Here is a 20943-nt window from a genome sequence, read left to right as displayed (position 1 = left end):
CTGGAGGGTGAGAATGAAAATGATAGTTGGAACCACAGTATACTGGATTGGAAGTCAGAGGATGTGGGTTTGAATCCCAGTTAGCTTTGTAAACTTAGACAAGTCATTTTTCTCTGAATCCTTATCTGCTCATCTGTAGCAATGAGGTTGAATTGGATGATCTCTAAAACTCTTTGGAGCTCTAAATCCTATGATCACAATTAGAAATGGATTATTAATCAATTCTGGAAACTTTTGACTCTATGGGTTCTGTGGCTGAGCAGCTTTGACCTTTCTCCTGTGGTCTTGTTTCATCTGCAGAATTGCCTGGTCTAAGAGCCTAATCATGGTGGGTGTAGCTATACCAAACCATTTGTTCCATGTGCATGTAAGACACAACTACTCCAGGGAGTGCCGTCACCTCCTGCATTTGACCTAAGCTGCATGAGTCCTAGAGGCAAAGGAATTCTCTGAAACTTCCTCCCCCTTTGTTGGTTGCCTTGTGGGCAGAGCACAAAGGTCAGGTTCCTCCATGTGTCCTTCCACCTCTATCATCATTGCCACAGTCATGAGATTTTGGTCACTAATTTGAAAACCCTGGACTGGAGATGTAGAGTTCTGTGGTCCTGTTGTGACATTTCTTATACTCCTGTGACTGGGCATTCGTGTGGACTAGAAGGTCTTACCCAGGAGGCGACAGTCATGGGTTTGAGATCAGGTCCTGCACCAGCCTTCTAGGAAACAGGAAACCTACCTGTCCTAAGTGGGAGCTGCCACCTGTGCTGGTGGAACTCTTCCCAAAGCTGGATACCCATGAGCAAAGACTTCTATGATGTGTGAGGTGCTTTCACCTCGCAAGCTGTTTGATTCTCACAATACCATGAAGGAGAAGGAACATGTAGCAGGATCTCCGCGATAACTAGGAGAAGTTGAGTGTTTTGCTCAAGGTCACAAGTTAGTCAGGGAAGGAGGCGGGCCTCAGATTCAGGTCTTCTGATCCAAACACACGTACTCACTCAGCAATGCTTCATGCTCATGATTTCTATCTATTGGGTCAGTAGCATCATCTCTTCCTGTAAGAAGGAGAGGAAGGTATGGTTCCACTCTCCCAACTCCCTTATTCAAAATGGTGGTGGGGCCCATTGGGGGAGAGAAGATAATTGTTCTAAGATAGGTATTGCCCCAGTACAGTTATGACATTCAGCTTAGTGTCTCATTTTCACATGATCTGTATGGTCTCGGTGGGATTTCCCCAGTTGCTGGTTAGACCAGAGACATGCAAGAGAGAAGAGCGACAGCCCCTCTAATAAGACCAGGGGAAAATAACAGTATCAAGAAAAGGGAGGAAGAACCCCATATTTCAAAGAAGAGGCTACTTTTGCATTTGTCTTTTTTTTTTCAATTATTCTCCATTAGTATTGATAAAGAAAGTGTGATCCTAGATGTATAAATTTTCCTAAAATCTTAAAGCCAAATGAAAGGAATTTTTAACAGAAAAAATGCAATGTTAGCTCTGGAAGAAACCCCAGAAACCACCTACTTAATTTTACTGATGAAGCAATTGAGGCTTAAAGAAATGAAATAATTCACTCAAGATTACCCAACTAGTGGACAGCACAACTGGGACTAGAAGCTAAACTTCCCAGCTTTCCATACAATGTTCTTTGCATTAGTCCATTCTGCATTATCTGAAAGAATCCCACTGCAAAAGGGTAACATGGTTTAGTGGAAAGCTAATTGGACCGGGAGTTAAGGACTCAGGTTCTAGTCTCAACTCTTCAACTAACTAGCTTTGTGACTTTGGGCAAGAAGTTTAACCTCTCCACTTTCTAACTTGTTGAGGAAGCCAACTAAGGGTCCCATTTGCTTAATCCATACAATTAGAGGGCTGAACTGAGTAATATCTTTGCGCAGGATGGTTCTCTTACACAGAATGCTCCCCTTTCCCACCTCTACATTCTGGAATGAAGGTTTGATTCAAGTGTCATTATCCATAAGAGGCCCTCTTGCTGTTTCATACACAAGATGCTGCATCTCCCATTTCCTTGCCTCTGCATAGGCTCTCTCCCATTCCTAAAATGCTCTGCCTTCTTCATTTCTGCTTCTTAGTACCCTTAGTTTTCTTCAAGGGTCATTTCTGTCACCTTATCCTACATGAAGCTTTTCTGATCCTCTCATCAGTTAAGGCTTTCCCTTTCACTCCCAAATGTTCTTGAATTATTTTGTATGTATACATTTACATATGCATATTTATATACATGCATTTTAATGCCTACATTTGTATGTACACATTTTATATTTATGCATTTATATGTATGCATTTTCAATGTGTGCATTTGTATGCATACATTTTATGAGTACATTTGTATGTTTGCATTTTGTATTGTACATTTACATATATATAATTTTGTACATTCATGTATATGTGTACATTTGTGTATATATAGATTTGTATGTGTACATTTATATGAATACATTTTGTACCTAGATATTTTGAATGTCGACATTTGTGTTTACATTTGTATGTGTACATTGGTATGTCCACATTTATGTGTTACATTTGTAGATTATATATGTATACATGTTTATGTATAAAGTATATGTTTATATGTATACACATATATGTATAGAGTTGTATTGTACATTTATATGGATACATTTTAATATCTACATTTTGCATCTATAATACATTTTGTATATGTACATTTATAGACATTATAAACAAAATGTATAGACATTTTGAATGTGTACATTTGTATGTGTTGCTATGCCCATATTTACAGTGTACATTTGTAGACATTTATACATGTGAATTTATATGTATACATGTTGTACAAATTTTATATGTACATATATAATAGTTTTCATGTATACGTTTTGTTACATACATTTATATATGTAATTTGCATGTATACATATGTATATTTATTTTTTATATAGTAACACAAAATAAATTATGTTATACATTATTTTTACTTATGATATATTACATATATTATAATACTTATTCATTTATACATATTGCTCCAAACATTTCCTACATACACATTCCCCAACAAGAATGCAAACTCCTTCGAGGTTAGCAATTGTTTAATTTTTGTCTTTGTATGTTTAGCACAGTGTCTGAAACATGTTGTTGTCATTTGATCTTTTCAGTCATCCAACTCTTCATGACCCATTTGCGATTTTCTTGACAAGGACACTAGAGGAGTTTGCCATTTCCTTCTCCAGATCATTTTACAAATAAGGAAACTGAGGCAAACAGGGTTAAGCATCTTGCTCAGAGTCACACAGCTAAGAAGGGTCTGAGGCCAAATTTGAACTCAGACCTTCTTGATTCCAGGACCAGCACTGTATCCATTGTGCCACCTAGCTATCCCCTAGAATAGGCACTTAATAACTTCCTGTTGTTATGTTTCCTGGTTCCCCCCATTGTTAGTGTTCTTCTACCCCCGTTTTTTACACAAGCCTCCTCTTACATATATAAGCCACATGTGCCTACATTTATTGCTATATTTGTTTACTTGTAATTCTCCATCTTTTACTTATATTATACTTCTCTGTGTGCATGCTGTTTCCCTCAGTAGAATACTAGCTGCTTGAGGGCAAGGAATATTTTGTTTTTGTAGAATTTCCAGCCTCAAGCACACTGCCCAAGACAGGTACTTAATGGAACTGAATGCCAGTGTCAAATTTCAAGCAGGCAGACACGTCACAAGTGCCGCTCCACATCCTGTCTCATAAACAAATCCAGTCGTCCCAAAGACTGGCTGCCTTACACTTTATTCTGAAATAGGGACATAATCATCACTTTCTCAGTCTGGGGAGGAAGCTGTCATTTTGTTTTTATGTTTCTTAAATTCCCTAAAGCCACAAACATGTCGTACTTCTCAGGCGCTGATTAGATCCTTGGGAAGGAAGGGGATAACCAGAAGTAATAAAGCTGAAAAGTGAGGTTCTCAGTGACTTTTAGGATGTTGTTCCTGTTAGACTCTTAATTTTCCTTTTGTGGTTATCTCTCGTCAGTCAAGAACTTTGATGTAATCATTTCCCTGTAATTTGTAGATAACTATCTCCTACTCTAAATATAGAGGGCTGCTTTTAGCTGAGCATTCTGTAGTAGCAGGTCCTGTCCTGTATGGAAATTAAACAAGAATTTGGAATAATTTAGAGCAACATATTACCAGTGCCACAATACAGTTGAATTACTTAAACAATTTTTTTTAGAGAAGCAACAAAGTATAGGGAGAAAACAAAATCTTTCTATTACAACATTTTCCAACCAGTTCAAATCAAGTATTTTCCAAAACAGGAGCTACTTGTTTACTTACATTATACTTGGTATATCATCTCCTAATGCTCAATTTTTCCTTACATGTTTGGGGCTTTTACTGCTTCTCCTACATGGCCCATAGGTATTCTGCTTGCCTTCTCTTCCATGTGATCTGTTAATTCCTCCCTCCTGTCCCCTGAACAAACTATACCATTTTCTTTTCTTTTCTTTTCCTTTTTTAAAAAAATATTTATTTATTTTAATATACATCGCTTTGTGAATCATCTTGGGAGAGAAAAATCAGAACAAAGGGAAAAAACCAGGGGAGAGAAAAAAAAACAGAAAAAAAAAAAGAAATGAACATAGCATATGTGGATTTACATTCAGTATCCATGATTTTTTTTTCTGGCTGCAGATGGCATTTTCTGTCCAAAGTCTATTAGGATTGCTTTAGATCACTGAACCACTAAGAAGAACAAAGTCTTTCATAGATGATCATTTCACATTCTTGCTGTTATTGTGCACAATATATTCCTGGTTCTGTTTGTTTTACTCAGCATCAGTTCATGTAAATCTTTCAAGATCTTTCTTGTTCATCATTTTTATGGAATATTAATATTTTGTTATCTTCATATACCACAACTTATTCAGCCATTCTCCAGTTGATGAACATCTATTCATTTTCCAATTCTTTGCTACCACAAAAAGAGCTGCTATAAACATTTTTGCACATGTGGGTCCTTTTCCCTTCTTTATGATTTCTTTGAGATACAGACCCAGTAATGGCACTACTGGTCAAAAAGTATGCACAGTTTGATAGCCCTTTGGGCACACAAACTACATGTTTTTCTATGCCAAGTGCCTGTCACTTTCATTAAGATGTTCTCTAATTAAATTAGTTAATCCATTCATCAACCAGCAATTTATGAATGACTTACCATGCACCAGTACCATTGTGCTAGACATTGAGAATACAAAGGCAAAAATGAAAGACATTTTACATAGTAGGGAATGTACATGTATAAGAAGACACAAAATTCATATGAGTTCACGCAGGGCAGATCTGGAGGAAGATTCAAGCAGTGGAGAGGTTCAGGAAAGAGCTCATGGAAGAAGTGTTTCCTGAATTCAGTTTTGAAGGAAACCAGGGATTTAAGAAGCAGGGATGAGGAAGGAGACCACTCTACTTCTGGGGGACAATGAGAAAAAAGGCACAGAAAAGAGAGATTAAGGAACCCCAAGCAGAGGTGTTTGACCAAAGTGAGTGAATTGTATAAGCCTGAAAAGTTAGACTGAAGTCAGATTGTGAAAAGCCTTAAATGTCAATAGATGAGCATCTATATTTTTGTTGAACCAAAGAATGACATAATTAGACTGGTGATTAAGGAAGATCACTTTGGTAGCTGTGTGGAGCTTGAAGGGAGCTGAGAAGGGAGACATTTGAGGCAGGAAGTCCAATTAGGAGACAACTGTCATATTTTAGGCTGAGTGATGAGGGCATAAACCAGGATGGCAGTTGTGTGCCAGTGAAGGAAAAAAGAGGATGCAATCTAGGTCTTGGGGGCAGGGTCAGCTGGCCCATTGTTTGGATATAAGGAGGAAGGGAATATGACTGAAACTCTGAGGTTGTGACTCTAAATGACTAGAAATATGATAGTACCTTTGACAGAAAAAAGGAAATTTAGAAGGATAGGTTTTGGGGGGAAAGATAATTAATTCTGTTTTGAATATACTGAATTTGAGTTATCACAGAATGTCCAGTTGGAAATATCCTGTTAATGTAGCAAGACTGAAACTCAGGAGAGATTATCTGTATTGTAGCTCTGAGCATCATCTATGTAAAGATGATAATTGAGCACATTATCACTGTGTTGATGAGATCACTGAGAGAGTGTGTGTGTGAGGAGTAAGACCAACACAGGAAACAAGATATGAATAAAAACAGATATATTCAATCTTACTATACAAAACAATATCCAATCTTAATGTATTTCATTTGAAAAGCTAAAGCATTTTCTCATAAGAAAATATATTATGTTATATAACATTTTCCAGGGCACCCCAACTAAACCTATTAAAACTATAACTATGACAATTATAGATACCTTACTGATTTTAAATATGTTACCCCACTGCCCTCATAACCCATCAAAACATCCTAGAAACTTTAAGGATGATAACATCTATTATACCATACAGAGTTGTTATAGGCTCAAATAAAATTATATACATGTAAACCACTTTGCAGACTTTAAAGGACTATATGAATGCTAGTCATAATTAAGCATCAATTTTAAAAATGAATTTCACAAAAATTGAAGATTAATTGTAAATAGAAGCTTAGTAACAGGCCAAAGAAACATAATAATTGTCCATATTTGTTTTGCTTGATTCTGCATATTTGTCATAATGAATTTGCTTTTTCCTCCCTCTTGTTTTTAATGGAGAGGGAGATAAAATTACTTTTTTTTTTAAAATGTTTTTACACCTTAAAATAGAAAAACAATTGTCCATAACAGTGCCCAAACCGACACAAATTATACACTTGCCTGTGCTGTGAATGTGGGTTGTCTATACTCTACTAAGGATAGTACAAGGGGTGACAATATCTATTTGAATATTTCTAGTTCTTTTTTAAAATTACTATCTTTAACTTTTTATTTACCATAGTTTCTGAATATAATCCTCCTCACCCTCCTTCCATAGCAATCAAACCAACTCTTTTAATAAAGAATTAAAAAGAAAGAGGGGAAGAAAATAGTTCATCCAAAAAACAAAAACAAAACAAACAAAAAACAATTTGTCAACCAAATCTAACAGATATTCAATGTTTCAAAACCAGCCTATTTCTATAAAGAAGGGAAAAAGAGGTGCATTTTTCCCATCTCTTCTCTGGGGTCAAATTTGGTTATTAGAATTCAGTTTCAACTCTGTCCTTCCCGTTTACGTGGATATCATCATCATGGATGCTGCTTTCCTGGTTCAACTTACTTCTGCCTACCTCTGTTCACATCTTTCCCAGGCAGAGGACAGTAACTTTGCTGCCAGTTCTTAGCTTTCACAAAATGTGCTGCCGTGATGATTAAAGGAATTCTATGTAGACGGGTTAGAATATTATTGTGCTGGAAGAAGCAATATCTATGCTGAATCCAGGGAAGTGTGGAAGGAGTCGCAGATTCTTGGGGGAGAGGGGAGGAGAAGGCAAAGTGAAGCAAGAAGAACCTGGGAAACGATATGCACAACGATGATGACCATTGAGAACGGCAAAATCAAAGCTACTACCTCCCAATCTATGAAGCCCATTCTACTTGTGTCTTGCCCTTCTCAAAATTCATTGCTTCTCCCTTCCCCCATCCATGTGTCATGTGAGTAAGCACCCTAAAAAAAAACTCCAAAAAAAAAGCTTCTTCTCCACTTGGTAATTTGCCCTTGAGCCTCCAATGCAACAAAAGTTAGCTACACCTGGTACATAACTGATCAATGTCTACAGTGGGATAACAGGACAGACCTTGGGCCTTTTTAAGGGGAAGGGAAGACAAAGACAGTAAGCATTTATATCTGGTCTTTCAATCTATGGTCTTCAATCTATAGCTGCATTACATGCAATCCACCATGCCTTATACATACTCAGTGCTTGAGAAATACATCTTCATTCACTTAGGCATAGAAACATTTATAACAAATATTTATTCTTCCAAGTCAACAAACATTTTATCAAATGCTCACTATGTGCCAGACAGTGTGTGAAGTGCTGGAAATACAAATACCAGCAATTTACATGACAATTTTGTTGTGAATTTGAAAGGAATACCAAGTTGCGTATGGTAGATTTTCAGTTTCATGTGTAATTATCTTTTTATTTTTATTTTACTATGTTATGTAAATGCTTGTTTTATTCCATAAAAAACAAAGAAAAAACAGTCCTGCTTTCAAGGAGTTTACATTCTGATGGAGGGAGGGGGAGAAACAACATAGAAAAAAGAGCTACAAAGATACAGAGAAGAGGTGGGGATGAAGTGGGGAAAGAAAATAATGGAGTAATTCTGGAGGGTCAGGAGCAGAGTCCTGAGGAGAATGGAAACATGGTGGATCTGGGGACCTTGCTTACGATGCATGTTCAGGGAGAAAACCAGTCAAGCAGAAGAAAGAGTCATAAGGGTAGAATGAACTTCCAGAGTAAGAAGATCACTGGCATGGTGAAGAAAGTCCGAGTTAAAAGCAGAATTCCTAAAGGAATGAAGATTATAGTGGCCTTGGTACTTTCCTAAATGTGAAAGCTACTCCAGTATGTTAGTGGTAGTAATTATATGAAAAAAATGTCTTAGAAAGGCATATATCCTACGTAACACTAGTTTTGCAATTACATCATTAATGTATTATTGCCAAATGCTTCCTTAAAATTTGGACAATCAATGGAGACTAGCCCTGCCCTGGTGCTCAGCCCCAGGTTTCAACCCCAAGCTCCTATGTCAGACTGCCCCTATTTTGTTATGTGGAATTAACTTTGAGGAACTAGGCACTTTGGTTACACTTTAGGACTCGCTCTCTCCTTTCTCTTCCCCATCAACAACCTATGAAAAGATACTGAAAGGCAGAAGGTAGAAAGAGAAAAGCCAGAATCAGTCAATCATTTAAAAAAATATATTAAGCACCTACTAAGTGCTTTATGGGACAGCCAGGTTGCCCAGTAGTTAAAGCCCTCAGCCTAGAATTTGAGTTCATATCCAGCCTCAGACTTAGTTGTGTGATTGTGGGCTAGTCATTTGGCCTGGTTTGCCTCAGTTCCTCATCTGAAAATGAGCTGGAAAAGAAAAAGGCAAACCATTCCAGTATCTTTGCCAAGAAAACCCCAAATGGGGTCAAAAAGAGTCGGATATGATTGAAAAATGACTCAACAACAACAGCTATGTTCCAGGCACCATGCTAAGCGCTGAGATAGGAATACAAAAACAGTTCTTGAACTAAAGAAGCTTACGATCTAGTGGGAGAAAGGAAGCTGAAAAGCAGGTCGGGGGAGGAAGAAAAGGTAGGGGAGAAGAGAAGTTGGGGAAAGGGTGGACGTGGGCACAAAGGCATGATGGAGAAATGCAAAGAAGTGGAACTAGATGGGAAATAAGCCAAGGACATAGCTGCTCAGCCACTGCTCCTGACCTTTCCAACCCCAAAGTCTATCTGAATCATTCTTCCTGCCTCTACCCTAAAGGCAAAAATGAAAGAAGGTGGGGTGAGGCCATCCCCAAAGGATTTGTTTGGACCTAGAGGAAAAAAATACTTTAAAAACCTCAACAACAATATGTTACAAGATGGCATCATTTCAAAAGGAGGGACTAAAATCAGGGTGAAAAAAAAAACCCAATAACTTACTAAATCCTATCATCACTAACATAAAATGTTTTTGTTTAATGGAAACAAAAGATAAAAACACAGACAGACACAGAGTAGCATGACAGTGGAAAGATCAAGGATTTTAGAATCAGGAGATCTGAATTTGAATTCACACTTTGCTGTGTAATATCAAGCACAGTTCTTACCCTTTCTGGGACTCAGTTTACCTAACCATAAAATGAAACAGAGGCAACTAGGGGGTGCATGGTTAAAAGAACCAAGCTGGAGCCTGGAAGACTCATCTTCCTGAGTTCAAATCCAGTTTCAGATACTTACTAGTTTGTGGACAAGTCTTTGCCTTAGTTTCCTCTTCCAGAAAATGAGTTGAAGAAGGAAATGGTGAACCGAGAAAACCCCAAAATGGAGTCACAAAGAAATCAGACATTACTTAAATGACAGATCAAAAAAGGAAACAATTTGGATTAGGTAATCTCTCAGGTCTCTTTCTGTTCTTGATCCTATAAGAAAGAAAAAAGACAGTTTTTTTGGTCAAGCATTTATGGGGAGATGGGAAAAGGGAAATTCTGTCTTTCCAATCTACCTTTTTTTCCTTCACAATCATCTTATCTGCTAGAGAGGTTAAGGAAAGACAACAGAATTCAGTGGAAAACTTTGGATTGGATTAAGTGACTAGTGGGTTTGAGAGGTTTTTGTTGTGATGTCTATTAATTGACTGAGTTGGTTTGGATTCTTTTTAATTGTTCATTTTTAAAAGAGGCTCAAAACACGCCTTTCAGATTGGCTAAGATGTCAAGAAAAGATAATTATGAATGTTGGAGGGATGTGGGAAAACCAAGACACTAATACATTGTTGGTGGAATTATGAACTTATTCAACCATTCTGGGGAGCAGTTTGGAACTATGCCCAAAGGGCTTTCAAATTGTGCATACCCTTTGATCCTGCAGTGTTACTACTGGGCTTATGTCCCAAAGAGATCTTAAAGGAGGGAAAGGGACCCAACATGTGCAAAAATATTTGTGGCAGCCTTTTTTGTAGTGGCCAGAAACTAGAAACTGATTGGATGCCCATCACTGGGGATTGGTTGGGTAAATTGTGGTATATGAATGTTATGGAATATTATTGTTCTGTAAGAAATGACCAGCAGGAGGATTTCAGAGAGGCCTGGAGAGACTTACAAGAATTGATGCTGAGTGAAATGAGCAGAACCAGGAGATCATTGTACACTGCAACAGCAAGATTATATGATGATCAATTCTGATGGAAGTGGCTCTTTTCAACAATGAGATGATTCAGGCCAGTTCCAATGGTCTTGTGATGAAGAGAATCAACTACACCCAGAGAGAGGCCTGTGGGAATTGAGGGTGAATCATACCATTTTCACTCTTTTTGTTGTTGTTTGCTTGCTTTTTGTTTTCTTTATCATTTTTTCCTTTTTGATCTGATTTTTCTTGTGCAGCAAGACTGTGGAAATATCTATAGAAGAATTATACATATTTAACATATATTGGATTACTTGCCTTCTAGGAGAAGAGGTAGGGGAAAGAAAGAGAAAAAATCGCAAGGATGAATGTTGAAAATTATCTATGCATATGTTTTGAAAATAAAAAACTTTAATAATAATTTTTAAAAATAAGGGGCTCAAGGAGAGGAATGCATACTGCCTGTGAGGAAATATAGTCCTTAGGAAGAAAGTGTGACTCCCCATTCTTGCTCTAAGGTGAGAATCCTTCTCCCCTGAGTCCTTTTCAAGGAGTATTTCCTGTTTCAGGAAAAAGGATCATTTACTCCCTCCAAGAGAATTCTTAGAAAGTGGAACCAAAACCAGAGATGACATTCAGTGAATGTGAAGTAGTCTGTGTAGACCAGGTATAGATTTGTTGGGGTAAGCGAGATCACAGAAGTGTTCAGAGACCCAAGGACAGAAGTACAGTTCCTTTCCTACCAGCCCATATTGTACATATGCACATAGGCCAAGCTGAGGCAGGGTCCAGGGTTCAGACAGCTGCCACACTTTGTGTTTTGGGTATCATCCTTCACCAGCACCTCCACCCCCACTCTCTGATGAATATCTAGTTATGCTCAGGAGCATAACAGGATGATCTAATTCCACCTTGACAAGAATAAAGTGAGAAAATCCATGCAACTTGAAGGTTGTTTGACCAGAGCTTAGCTCCCGAGATGATGTTACCACCAATATACAGCAAGCTGAAATAGGGTACTATGGAGCAATCCCACATAAAAAAAAATCAAATTATAGGCAGGAAGGCTTAAAGACTCTCTATTCCAATGCATTATTTAAAAAAAAACAACAGATATTGGGAGCTGGAGACATGGAATATAATAGATATATTTTTTTAAATGGGATGTTTTCAAAGGATCACCTTTTCTGGAGAGCCAAAGAAATAACTAACATGGTGTGAGGGGAGCTAATGTGCCAAGATACCAACATCCAGGGATTACGTTCTTCTTTCCCACAGTAGCTTTCATCCTCTTGCCTCATCACTCAATCCACTAGATATGTATCACCACCCTTGTACAACTGTTTACAAGTGATTCTCCTCAGCATGCTATTACTACAGTGTCCATCTCCTGGGAAGCCTTTCCTCTTCAGCCCTTGCCTGGGGGAGGGCCATTTCTTCCTTCTCCTAGTATAAGTAAATAATTCCTTAAACTGCAGCTTTCTACAACCATCCCGTCTAGTTCTCCCTCCCTCGATTTTTTTTTTTTTTTTTTTTTGCTTCAGACAAAAATATTCCCAGTTACAGTTTTGTTGTAGTACCTTAAGGCTGTGCCCCACTTCTGGTCAGATTATCAGAGCCTTTTGACATTAAATAAATCTCACTTCCTTAGATGGCCCTCCCTGTCCATCAGAGGAATAAGTACCAAAGGAAACTCCAAAGAGCAGTCTGGCTTGGAGGTGAGGAGGTGGGGAAAAATTGGAATCCCATGAAAACAAATTGAGGAGAAAAAAAATGAACCTTAGAAGTGGGGGAGGAAGGGGTGCCAGGAAGCAAAAAAAAAAAAAAAAAAAAAAAAAAAAAAAAAAAAAAAAAAACAGGAATAGAAATCTAGAACTGAATGCTTGGATATAAAGGTTGGGGAGCAGAGATCTGCAGAAACTAAGATTTTATGTCTTTGAGACTGGATTGCTTAAAAGCCAGCAGCTCATAAAGGCAGATCTCAGTAAACCATCTGACAGAAGATACTTAGGGGCCAAAGGAGCCCCAAAACCTTCAAATGAGTTAAGATTTGTTTTTCCCCTGACCAGAGGGTTTTTTTTCCTCTTTGGTTCTTATTGGATTGAAATTATTCATCATTCTGGACTGGTGGGGACTTTTGGTAGGGGTGAGAGGAGGGCTAACCAGGAAAAAAGCAATTGGACCTGCACCCTGAAAGATCTTGAGGGACCCGACAGAAATGGGATCACAAAATCATTGACTGGGAAGGGCTGGAAAAGGCCTTGAAAGATCATTCGATCCAATTTCTCCTTTTATAGATGAGAGAACCAAGGCCTAAGGAGGGGAAAATGGGAAATGTCAGGCCTAAGAGAAGTTACTGAATGCTAGAGCTAGAAGCAGAAGCCAGATCAGCCGGAGTGCCAGCATCACCTAGTCACTTTAGGGATATGTCCTCAACAATAAACATGAGTGGAAATCCTTCCTAGGCTTTCTTTTAGGTCAGTTCTTAGAAATTCTTTTTTGTGTCCTGGATCCCTTTAACTGTCTGGTGAGATCTAATGATCTGTCTCAAAATAATGTTTTTAAATACATAAAGAAAACAATTATTTTGAAATATAATTATAAAAAAAAACTTTAAATAAGTAAAACCCCATGTTGAGAATTCTTGCTATGAGTCTTTGCTGTTAATTTCTTCAGGAGAATATCACATAATAATCATAGCTATTCTTTGTGGTCAGAGAAAAGAGAAGAAAAGAATGATATGATGTGGGCACAACGGAGAAAGTGCTAGAGTCTGGAGTCTGGTTGATCTGAGTTTGAATAGAATCATAGTATCACCTTGGGCAAGTCAGAGACTAAGTGTTTAATCTCTATTGGTCTCAGCTACAAAATAGGGATAATAATAATACCCATCACACCGGGCTGTTGTGAGATTCAAATGAAATAATGTTTTGTTTTGTTTTTTTTTAATTTTTTTTAATTTTTATTTAATAGCCTTTTATTTACAGGATATATACATGGGTAACTTTACAGCATTAACAATTGCCAAACCTCTTGTTCCAATTTTTCACCTCTTACCCCCCCACCCCCGCCCCTAAATGTCAGGATGACCAGTAGATGTTAAAATATATTAAAATATAACTTAGATACACAATAAGTATACATGACCAAAACATTATTTTGCTGTACAAAAAGAATCAGACTCTGAATTATTGTACAATTAGCTTGTGAAGGAAATCAAAAATGCAGGTGGGCATAAATATAGGGATTGGGAATTCAATGTAATGGTTTTTAGTCATCTCCCAGAGTTCTTTTTCTGGGTATAGCTAGTTCAGTTCATTACTGCTCCATTAGAAATGATTTGGTTGATCTCGTTGCTGAGGATGGCCTGATCCATCAGAACTGGTCATCATCTAGTATTGTTGTAGAAGTATATAATGATCTCCTGGTCCTGCTCATTTCACTCAGCATCAGTTCGTGTAAGTCTCTCCAGGCCTTTCTGAAATCATCCTGTTGGTCATTTCTTACAGAACAGTAATATTCCATAATTTTCATATACCACAATTTATTCAGCCATTCTCCAACTGATGGACATCCATTCAGTTTCCAGTTTCTAGCCACTACAAAAAGGGCTGCCACAAACATTCGTGCACATACAGGTCCCTTTCCCTTCTTTATAATCTCTTTGGGATATAATCCCAGTAGTAACACTGCTGGATCAAAGGGTATGCACAGTTTGATAACTTTTTGAGCATAGATCCAAACTACTCTCCAAAATGGTTGGATTCGTTCACAACTCCACCAACAATGAATCAATGTCCCAGTTTTCCCACATCCCCTCCAACAATCATCCAAATGAAATAATGTTGGTGAAATATGTAACACAGTGCATAACACTTTTAATAAATTAATAAATATTTGCTTCCTTCCTGTCTTGATGGAAGAAGCCCTGAGGTTAGATTAAAAAGATCTGGGTTAGAAACTTTGTTCTTATATAGTAGCTTTGTGAACATAACAAAGTCACTAAATCTTAGTTTTCTTATCTGTGAGAAGGGGATAATAATACTTACATAGTTTACCTCAGAGCACTAGAGGAAGACATGTACTTTGTAAATACTAAAAGTAAATCTTATTTACTTTTAGTATTTATTTATTTATTATATATTATATATATTATAATTATTCATTTATAGTTATAAATATCATATCTAGGCAGAGAGAATGGTGGACAATGACAAATTTGTTGACATGAATCTTTCATTCCCCCTTTCCTTAAAAAAAAAAGCAAAACTTAAAAAAAATATTTATGACTACCATGTACTACTTATAGTCTAAATAAACAATGTCAAGGCTCTGGGTGGTCACAAAAGTCCAAGGGATATTTCTCCAGTAAGTGTAAGTGTAACTGAAAGTGACTCATATTGGCTCATTACAGGAAGCCTTACAATATTCTTGGATTGTGTGCATGAGTGATGTGCTAAAGAGTAAGCACTGATGGGCAGCCTTGGTACAAGGGACTAAGTACATCTGCATGCATTGCAGGCTATTGAAATGAGTGTGAATTTTCCAGCCCCGCTGCTTTATTTCAGGCCATAGTTTTGCACTCATTTTAGTCCTTTTGCCAGGAAAAGGTCCCACAGTTAAATCATTTACAGAAAAGAGCACAATTTTCAAAGTTAAGTATCTAGGACATTGAGGCATTTCACTCTTACTGACTCCATTACCCCATGCAGCAAGCACATGGCAGCACAAATAGAGTGGCTGGAGAACCAGAATGATTTTTTTTTTTTTTTTAACAAACTTCAATCTCTCATAACAAAATGAGCTCTGTGAATATGTATGAGCTAGTTAATCAATTCGCCAAATTTCAAATAAAGATATAATAATTTTCTTAAAGCTTGGAAATCAGTAGAAAGGTTTTTAAAAAATTTTTTCTAGCAACCAAACTCCCACCTATACTCAGTCTAAACATATATAGGTTGTGCCTAATAGCATGAGGAGATTTGGCAATTAGTTCTAGAATCAAGGGCTGGAAGGACCCTAGACATATAATAATTTTGATAATAATCATAATAATGAGGATGTTGGTGATGATTTTCATAACATTTACATATCTACTTTAAGGTTTCAAAAGTACTTCCATCAAGCAATTTATAGTTGAGAAAGTTGAAGGCAAGAAAGACTTTGGGATTTGACTTGACCAATGTCATTCAGTTTATAAATAGCACAGCCCAGATTCAACACTAGGTCATCCAACTCTAAATTTTTTTAATGCTTTAGAGTCCAGAATAAGAAAGGTGGGATGATTTTCATTGCTGGGATTTAAGAATTAGATGAGTCTATTGATGTTAAAAGGATTGTGAGGAGACTTTTAGGAAGGGGATGAAAACTTCTCTTAAACATTTTTTTGTTGCTCTACTCTTTGAGTGAATCCAGTCATTTCCTGTGTTTTAAAGCCCAACAAATTTAGTGACTGAGGATTGAATCTGGTCTGTGCTACTGCTCTTGGTCAAGTTCCCTAAATTTTCCTGGCTTCAACTTTCTCAACTATGTATTTAATGGCTTTAAACCACAAGATTTGACTATCCAAGATATTCAAGAGATGGAACAAGAAGGAAGGAAGAGTCCTGGGAATAGTCCTCAAAAGGGGCAGTTTCTGACCTTTCTACCCATTGACACCTGTGAAGTAGAAAAGGGAAAGAATTCACTCAGTGATGTCAAGAGAGGATTTTCAGGATTTCAAAAAATGATGGCTTTTTAAAAAAACTGTTCAAGGGCAGAATAGGGTCACAATAGCTTTGTGAGAATTTCCAATCTGAACTGGTTTAACCCCTTTTAGGAGACTTCATTGCTCCCTGTTCCCAGAGGCTCACCATGTTGGTACCAAACTTATTTTGGAGCTTTCATCAGCTTTTGCCCTATAGTGATGCTGTTCTAGTGGCAGTGCAGAGAGTTGTGGGAATCCCCTTTTGGTCAGAGGCGCAGGTCCCACATGAAAGAATTCATGAACCCGAAATATTAGTGGCAAAAAGGAAGTTCTATTGGTACTGAGAAGTCAGCTTTGCTAGGAAGACTGACTTCTGAATGGCAAGGTCCTGGTAGGGAAAGAAAAGCAAAGAAACCCTGGCAGAGAGATAGAAGTTAGCACTGGGAAAAGGTCTCTTCCCAGCGGGCAGGAGTCCTTTGGACTTCTGCGAGGAGATGGGTTCAGAATCACCCTTTATAGAAGTCTGAGGCTCAGGTTTCAAAAGATGAAAAGAAAGCTGATGCCCCCAGGCCTAGACACTTATCAATATCAGGCCACTTGAATGAAAATCACTTTGAAAGCTTGAAAGAATTTGGAATTTCCTGAAAAGGGTCAGCACCCCCAAAAGATCAGTGGGGGGCGATTTGCCTGAGATCTCCAGTTGAATGGTATTCCTGAAGATCCGGCTACACAAAAAGATCAAGGGGGGGCGGGGAGGAGATTTGCCCAAGATTTCCAATTGAATGAGGCGGTTTAACTTGTCTTGGGGAGATATGCTTTCCCAGAAGGGCCTGAAGCTCCAAATCTCCCTTCTTTACAGATTAAAGGGGACACAGCTTCCAGAATGATCATTTTACAGATTAAAGGGGGCACAATTTCAGAGTTCAGCCCCATCAATAGCAGCTCAGAATTTTGAGCCCAAGGGAGCCACTAGCCTCAGTTTCTCCCAAAGAGCAGGGATTCTTGGAGGCACATCACTACATCCAGTTCAGCCTTTTTCTAAGAGTTAGTGCACCCACCCCCTCCCTCCTCCCCGCTCCCCCCCCCCCTCAGCATCAAGTGAGAGCTTCCTCCTGCCTTTTATTAACTGGGCACCCTCCCCTTCCTCACTCTCCTGTCTGTACTGCCTTCCTTTTTGTTCCCCTTATCAAACCATATATGTACCAGCATGTTTTCTAGCAGTGCATTCATCAGAGTTTTCCACAAACAAAGGTTACTATGGAAACCTGACACACAGCAAGGAAAAGTGAAAAGCAAACTATAATATGGAGTGGGAGGCTGGAGTGATTCTCTAGAATTTAATCTTTGTCACAGAATCACTGGCTCTAAGACCTGGATAACAACTCAAAAGTCATCTCTGTCCCTTCACAGAAATCCTCTCTGTATCACTCCAAGTGACTTCATCTCCCAGCTTTCTCTTGAAATCTTATGAACAGACTCCTGGTTGAATCCATCAGGAAAAACTAGAAGAAGTGAACTCACAGAGAGGAAACAAACAAAGTTTCTGAAACAGCCAGCAAGCAATTGCTAAATTTCAGGCATTGTGATAAGGTCACATTTGAACTCAGGTCCTCCTGACTTAAGAGTTGTACTCTATTCTCTGTACCACCTAGCTGCCTCCTCTTCCATTTTCTTGATTAGGAAACTGAGGCTCCATGTTTAGAGTTGCAAAGGACCTTAGGAGTCACAGATCAAGAAATAGGGTCAGAGAGAAGTTATAAGTGACATAATGAGAATTTAAATTGAATTCATGTGGCTCCAAATCCAGCAGATTTTTTTTGTTGTTCTTGGCTCAGGTGTAAATAATTCACTCAGGATCCCACAGTGAATGTCTAAGGAACCCAGTTCTTCCTGACTGCAGATGGAGCCTTATTTTCACCATAAAAGAATATCATGAACTAGTAAAACAAGGTCAGCAAGGGAGTACTCAAACCACTTGAGGCCAAACATTTTTTCAAGCACTTTAGAATAAGCTTGTAAAAAACTGAGAAGTATTCTGGCAATATGTATAGAGAACTCTCCTTTGGGTCAGAGAAACCTGGTTCAAATTGTGTGACCCTGGACAAATCAACTACAAACAGTTAAAAAGATGCTAACCTACATCAGTGGAGGGATTTTCCACACTAGTAATATTAAAGATCAAGTCCCCTTTTCCTTTCCCCCTTTTCATTCCCCCCCAAATTATGTTATTACTTATTTCTTCTTTTAACATTATGCCAACATTACCTAATAGCATGTCTTTGCAAGCAATACACTGAATGTTTTTTAAATAAATTTCTTTAAACAAATTCTGATTATTTCAGATTGTGATTTCCCAATTAGACAAAAATATTAAAATTAAATTCAATATTAAAGGATCTTTTATAAAATGCTAACAAATGATTTCTACTTGAGAGGACATGAGAAATAGAGGCTCATATTTCAGGAGAAATTCAGGTTAGATGTTAAGAAGATCTTTCCTCTATAACATGAGACTTAACAAAAACATCTTGAGAGACTAGAGGTTGCCCTATTCTATCTACACCTATGAGGATAATCTTCTGCCTAAGTTGGTTTTAGACACATAGAAGAAACAGCTAAGAAGGGCAATCTAGTCTAATTCTTCCCCCAGCCCTTACAAATTGTAAGAGTAAGTCTCTCACACACCCCCCCCCCAAAAAAAGAAATTAAATGACTTTCCCATGGTTATATATAAAATAAATAGCAGAAATGGGATTTAAACTCTGATTTTCTAATCACAACTCAAGCAACTTTGGGGGTCTTATTGCTAAAGAATTCCAAAGTGAACAGGAGCACTAGAACTAGTGGTTGCAAAAGAGTAGGGGTCCAGGTCTGTTGCAGGGCTAAGAGGAGCACTAACACTTGTGGCTGCAAAGAAACACGGGTCCTTCCTGGGTAAAGACCTCAGCATGGACCTGGAAAGGAGCAATCATAGCTCTCCCTTGATAATAATATCTTGGCAGCCTGAAAAGTTGCAGCCCCAAACACTAACTCTGAAAATAGCAGTACAAAAAAAAAGGCTGAAGCTTAGGAAGCTTTCAGTACCATGCTAAAGACAGAGTCCAACTTTAATATAAAATTCAAAGCCAAGAAATTGGGAAATGAGCAAATAACAACAACAAAAGGACTTTACTATTAAAAGCCACTATGGTATGAGGGAAAAACAATACACATGTAGAAGACAATGTGAAAACAGCTACAACCAAAATCACAAAGAAAAATATGAATTGGATATAAACACAACAAGAGGTCTGAGAAGAATTAAAGAAAGAGATGAGTAGTAAAGGAAAAATCAGGAAAATAAATGAGAGTGACACAAGAAAATGATGAAAAGATAATCAACAGCTTGGTAAAAGGCACAGAAAAAAAATACTGAAGAAATGACACCTTAAAAAAAAAGAATCAGCTAAATGGCAGAAGAGGCACAAAATAGAATTTCTTAAAAAACAGAATGCAAAAAGAGTTAAAAAGACCACTGAAGAGAATAATTCTTTAAAAAATTAGAACTGGGTAAATTGAAATTAATAACTCTATGTGACATTGAGAAACAATAAAATAGTGAAAAGAATGAAAAAATAGAAGGAAATATGAAATAGCTCATCAGAAAAACATCTGAATTGGAAAATAGGCCCAAGAGAGATAATTTAAGGATTATCTTAAAGTCTTGATCAAAAAAAGTAGATATAATACTTCAAGAAATTATAAAGGAAAACATTTTTTGATCTTAGATCAGAGGGTAAAACTGAAAGAATCTCCTGATCACTTACAATTTGGAGATTCCAAAATGAAAAATCCCAGCAATATTATAACTAAATTTCTGAGATCCTAGATCAAGGACAAAATATTACAAATAGTCAGAAATAAACCATTTAAATATCATGAGACTACAGTCAGGATTATACAAAATTTAGCAGCTTCCACATTAAAGGAGAGGACCTGCAATATGACATTCTAGAAGACAAAGGAGCTAGGATTACAAATAAGAATAACCTATCCAGCAAAATTGAGCATAATTCTTATGAGGAAAAATGGGCATTTAATGAAATAGAAAACTTATAAGTTTTCCTAATGAAAAGACTAGAGTTAAATAAAAATAATGACAATTAAGTGTAAGAAGCATAAAAAGGTCAGCATGAAAGAGAAATCACAAGGAACTCAATAATATTAATTTTTTTTACATTCTTATATGGGAAAATGATACAGATAATTAATTCCTAAGAATGTTATCATTATTAAGGTAGTTAGATGAAGTCTTTATAAACAGAGGATACAGATGTGAGTTGATTATATTGGGATGATCTTGAAAAAAAGTGAAGAGGTAAAGAGGGATGCCCTGGGGGAAGGGAGAGGAATAATGGGAAAAATTATCTCTCATTAAAGAGGCACATAAAGAAGAGATTTTACAGTGAAGGGGGAAAGG

This window comes from Sarcophilus harrisii, chromosome 1, assembly GCF_902635505.1.
Source record: "Sarcophilus harrisii chromosome 1, mSarHar1.11, whole genome shotgun sequence".
Classification (NCBI taxonomy): Eukaryota; Metazoa; Chordata; class Mammalia; order Dasyuromorphia; family Dasyuridae; genus Sarcophilus; species Sarcophilus harrisii.
Note: the sequence above shows the minus strand (reverse complement) of the source record.